A 5,818-nucleotide genomic window follows, 5' to 3' on the forward strand; every position below is an offset into this window, starting at 1 on the left:
GCGGGGCTTTCCTGGAGGAAGAAGCCTGGAGCAGCCCTCCTTGCAAGGAGTCCTCCTCCCCCTGCTAAGCTCCCAGGACTGCTCAGGAAGCTTGAGCTCTGTTACTTCCGTAGAACACAGCAGCTTATCCACAAGTTCGTTGTAAAGCCTTCAGTTTAAGCCATCGCACCTGGGGTTTCCCGGGACGAGAACCCCAGCTTCCTCCACGGTCATTGTCTGCATCTTGCGCCTCTGTCTCTGGGCATATTGGAAACCAGTGCATTTCCTTCCCAAGGAGAAGGCAAGCAGGCAGTTCACCCTCCAGAGAAAAGCCGGGCGTCGGCGTGTGGATGGGACTTTCCCGGTGGCCTTGGTGAAGCTCCCGCTGGAGGCGAGCGATGCGTAAGGCCCACGAGGGGTCTGGCAGCTTCCCAAGTTCACTCCTCCTTAAGACAAAGCGAGACTTCCTGCCCTGCCACGCAGACAGAGAGTAGAAAGGGCTGAGTGCAAAGTGGCCCCCGTGGACCATCCCTGGGGAGCCAGGCCGGGGAGGCCCCCACCCCATCCCCCCACCCCCCACCCACCTGCACGGCACCCCCGTTCCCACCCCTCCCCCAGCCCCCATGCCCCCTTCCCCTCCCTCCTCCCTTTCCTCCTCACCCCTCAGCAGCTCATCCCTCCTCCAGCCATCCCATCCTTGCTAAGACAGGAGGGTGGTCACCCGAAACGTGACCTCGTGTTCCGTGCTCTGACCACCTGCTAGCCCTGTCCTGGCCGGTGATGCAGGGCTGCAGGCGGCTTACGCATGCTGCCCTCAGAGCTTTCCTGGTGAAGGTGGGAGATAAAGACTCAAGGAAATTGCCGTTCTTGTGGTGCTTGTCGTGAAGACACGGTCATTAGGTGCAAACCAGACCCGTGATGGGGCCTTTGGGGAGAGAAACGGAGGCCGTGGGACGAATTAGGCTCCTAATCAGGGGCTCCAGGCGTGGTGATGGCCTGGGTAGCCGTGATTAACCGTGGAGGGCTCGGCACTGCCCTCGGGGAAGTGAGTGACTCCCGGCTGACAGTACGGCCTCCGGGATTGCCTGCGTGCTCGGGGACTGTGTGGGTGGGGCCGGGGGGTGGCCTGAACTTGACGATGAGCCCCCGCTGCCTGCAGTGCTCCTTAAACACTGGGGGCAAAGACCCTCCCCACCGATTCTAAACCAGCGCGTGTGCGGGCAGTGGGTTCTGCCTTTAAAAGCAGGTTCCCACAAGGTTCTGGTGGAGGTGGTGGGGCCCCGAAGCCCGAGAAAGGCCGGCACAGTGGACGGATGTCCTGGGGATACCTGAGTTCTCAGGACAGGCAGCGAGTCCTGGCGCATGTGTGTGTGATGATTTGTGTCCTGTGTCAACCCGACTGGCCACGGGGCACCCACGTGGTATGACTGGGACTCACAGCATCAGCTCCCCTGGTCCTCAGGCCTTCGGACTCAGACTGAACTTGACCACCGGCTCTGGGCCTCCAGCCTGCAGACGGCAGACGTGGGACTTCTCGGCCGCTGTGGCTGGGCGCCAGCCCCTCGGAATGCCTTCGTATCTGTGTGTTTATACGCACCTCCGGGCTCTATTTCTCGGGAGAATGCGGCTGATCGCTCTCCCTGCCTCAGTGTCCCTGCCTGAGCAGCAAGGGTGATGATTATTGTAATTATTTTAGAAACACTTTTACTGCATTTACCATAATCTGGGAACTCGAGTACTCGTGGGCCCCAGTGAAATTGATACCGTGGTCTCATCCCCGTTTCGGAAGTGGGGAAACCGAGGCACGGAACGGTCAAGTCAAACTCCCAGGACCAACAGAACTGAACCCACAGATCCGCCCAGGCCTGTTAAATTCATGCTGAGCTGTCAGCCCCGCCTCACAGGCGTGGAGGTGGGGTGAGGTGTGGACGCGTCACGTGCAGCTGCTCAGTTAAGTAGGAAATTGTTGAGTTCATCGTCACCACTCTCTGCCGGCCCCGTCGTGGCCCAGAGTCAAGCCTCCCCCGGGAGCCTCCACGAGAGCCAGGGGGACATTGGAGGCCTCGCCTCTTCCCTGCATGGCCAGGGTGGAGGCCGGGCTCCTCCAGCGGCACCTTCCTCGAGTCTGTGGCCCAACCCAACATGACTCGGAATAAATGATCACGTTCTGAATTAAACACCACAGAATGTAATTACCGTGGCAGCCAGCTGAGAATAAAATGGATTATACATATAACAGTCATCAAACAGCTATTGCATGTGCCTGACTAACGTGCTGCCGATGAAATAAATCTAAGTGCAAACTGTCATTCAGAGCAACTGCTCTCCAGCTCGTCTCTGTGCCCCGGGAGCTGGCATGGGGAGGAAGGGCCTCAAAGTGCCCCCAGCACCACTGGTCCTTCAGCTTGTGGACCCCCAGCCTCAGTCCACAGGGGACACAGAGGGTCCTGCACCGACCGGGATGATGGCAGTCGAGCACACTGTGTCCAGGAGCGTCCTCGGGGCTCTGCACAGGACTGATCCATCCTCACCTCGCCTTATGAAGGGGGTCCCCGTATGGGTCCCACCTGCAGCTGAGAACACTGAGGCGGGGTTCGCCATAACTCTCCCAAGGTCAAACCACTTGTACGTGCCAGAGGCCGGGATCAAACCCAACTCCAGGGCCAGGTTTGGAACTCACTTCATGGGACAGCACTTTAGAAGTGAGCGAGTGTCTGTGTGTACGTGGTCACGCTTGCACACGCCCACATGTGTGCCCACACACTGTCATTCGATGGGGTGAGGCCCCGGATTTCAGCAGATGCCCCAGGGTCCTGCAAACTCATGTGGCATCCCACCACCCCCCTGAGGGGGGTCCTCCCCAAATCGGAGGTGGGGAACTGTGGGAAGGATGGGCTGGGACCTGGATCTCAGAAGACCCCACCGCACCCCCAGGGGAGGTGTCCTGTGAAAGGTCCCCTTGCCTGGGGGCTCCGGCAACATGGCCACAACCTGTGAGAACGTGGCCCCCCAGGCGCTCCCAGGCCTAACCTGGCTGCTCAGGTGGAGGAATCTCTGGGGGACGGGGAGGGGGAGGGTCCTGCTCCAGCCACTGGATCCGGGTATTTCTGGTTCCCCTGAGGCTCCACCCCAGGACGAAACCACACCCCAACCTGCAGTTTGCTCACTTGTATCTGGGCTAATTTCTGGGTCAATTCACACCTGTGCCTTGTAGGTTCAACTGTTGTAGCGATGACTCCCCCACGGCTCCCTGGGGAAGGGCGTTGGGTAACCTCTGCCTTTGCAATGGGTCTTGCTCCGTCCTCTGGTGGCATTTCAGGAACTGCCATCTGATGTTTGTACCATATCCCTCTTGGCGAGCTGCCACGTCTACCTCCTGCATGGGCAGGACGCAGGCCAGTTGGCCGGCCCGTGGGGTGTGCGGTGCCGCTGCCCCATTGGGAGAGCCACCGATGCCGGCCTGTCCCCCTGCAGCTGCTTCTCCAGAGTCCTGGCCATCGCCTCCTGGGCCCCACTCATTGTCCCACAAACACTACTGAGCACCGGCTGTGAGCAGGCACTGCTGCAGGGGAGCAAACGAGATCCCCGCCTTTAGGGCACTCGCATCCTGGCAACAGACAGCACAGCTACCGATGACACCATGGTTGGAAGGTGTCGGGCACCTTGGAAACAGTTATGGTCGGGGAGCAGGGGTGCCAGAGTGGGGTGTGGGCTGCCATTTCCCCGAGGCCATCAGGTTGGGCCTCATGGCGAAGGAGACGTTTGATCCAAGACTGAGGGGGAGCCGTGGGGATGTCTGGGAAGGTGGAGCTGCCCGTGCAAAGGTGCTGGGGCAGCAATGGGCCTGGTGCGTGTGTGGAGCTGCAAGGAGCCTGTCAGACAAGGACGAGGAGCCGGGTGTGGCCGGAGGGCGGGGCCTGGACCTCTGGAGGGAGCGTGTGACCCGTCTTTGTCGTAAAAGCATCCTCTGGCTACTGGTTTTCGCTCCAGACGGAGGCGCTGGAGATGTGGATCCTCCTTCCACCCTGAAAATCCGCCGGTTCTTCCTGCCGGCCCTGGCTCGCAGGAGGAGGTGGGCCTGGAAAGCCTCCCAGCTGGGCTTCTGTGTCGGGCAGTGTCTCCCCTTCAGAGGGGTCTCCGCGGAGCCTCTGCCGCTCCGAGGGCCTGGCTTCCAGTCTGCATCTCCCCCCCCCCCCCCCCCCGCCTATCCCCCAGGCTGCGTCTCCACCCCCCGCCCATCCCCCAGGCTGCATCTCCCCCTTCATCTCTGCTCCCCAGCCCACCAGCCTGACACGTGAAGCTTAATTACCACGGGGACTCGAGTGACAGCCCAGAGCTCCCCAGGAGTGTTTGATGCTCTGATGCTGTAATATCTGATTCCGATTCTTGGGGGTTGCCCTGCCTTTCATTTCAAATTCTGCTTGTTTGTGTCACTTAAACATTGATGCGCGCTGTCAGCAAGGAGGGGCTGTTTTGCATATGCTCTTTGAAACACCCCAACCTGCCCACTATGCTGTTCACCTCAAATGGGAGAATTACACGCATGTCATTTATATTTCACTGAAGCTGTTTTTCCTTAAATGTCATTTTTAATAAGTTCCCACCCAGCTCAGCGGGTGCACACACCACAGACACACCCCTTCCAGGGCGAAGACAGGAGTAAAGGAACGCAGGAGCATGGGCTCTGCCAGGGGCCCGGGGTCCCGCCCCCCGAGGGGGTGCACTCCAGGCCCGGCTGGCGGGGCTCTCGCGGGCCTGGGGCAGGGCAGGTACGTGGGGCAGATGCTCAGTTAATGCTCGTGTGTCGTCTGTAAGGCCGCGAGCCTGTTTGTTCCTTGCTTAAACCCAGGCCCTGCCCAGTTCCCAGCAAATAGAGGGCCAGGATTTGAGGAAGGATTGGTGTCCAGCTCACATCTCAGAAATGTCCCCCAGGGGAGTGGAAGGGAGAGACCCCCATTTTGTTTTGTCCTGCATCTGCGGGGCAGGGGACGCTGGCTGGGGAAGGAACTGGGGTCCGTGTGGCCAGGTGGGCCCGTGGGCCTGGATTCCTGTGCCTAGGACGCGTCTGTGCCGCCCCCGGTGCCTGCGGCCACAACTGCGGATCCTCTGGGCTCCCTGGGAGGTGCGGGGCTGGGGGCCGGCTCGGAGCTCACAGCCAGAGCTGGTGCTGGGGGACCCCCACCCAGATCCAATTAAGCAGCCCATTCCGTCCACACCCCTGGACTCCGGGGACTTCACAGACCCTCCCAGAGTGGGAGGCAGAGGTGTCTGACGCGCCCTGTGCGATGAGGCCCCAGACGGGGGAGCCACCTTCTGACAGCAGCCACGAGCCAGATCCCTTCTCTTCTGCTTCTTCCAAGAAGCGTCGCTGAGAACCGCCATCGCTATCCTCTGGCCCTCAGGAGAGGAAGCAGACAGGGTCGCGGCCCAGCCTGGTCATGGCTCTGCCACATTTGGACATTTAGGGAAAGAGTAACCCAGTGCCGGCTCTCACCTGCGTGCGTACACGTGTTCACGCACATGTGTGCTGACCGCAGCGCTGGCCACCCTGACCGAATCCCAGCACGCCATGACAGTGGCGGGAAGTGGGACACTGGCTGAGGACCCAGCCCCCCCCACGAACCTGGGTGCTGGGCCCTGAAGGGAGGAGACCCTTGGGTCACAACTGCGGAGGGGTCACTTCGAGGGGTGGGGGGACACCCACCGGGGGAACCCAGCCAAGCGAGTGCTCACCCCGGGCAGCCCACGGCGAAACAAACTCACGAAAGCCCACCTGGAGGATTTGCAAAACTGCCAGACTTTGCAGATTTGTAGAAATAAAACACACGGGGCAGGAATA

The sequence above is a fragment of the Orcinus orca genome, chromosome 16, assembly GCF_937001465.1.
Source record: "Orcinus orca chromosome 16, mOrcOrc1.1, whole genome shotgun sequence".
NCBI classification, from domain to species: domain Eukaryota; kingdom Metazoa; phylum Chordata; class Mammalia; order Artiodactyla; family Delphinidae; genus Orcinus; species Orcinus orca.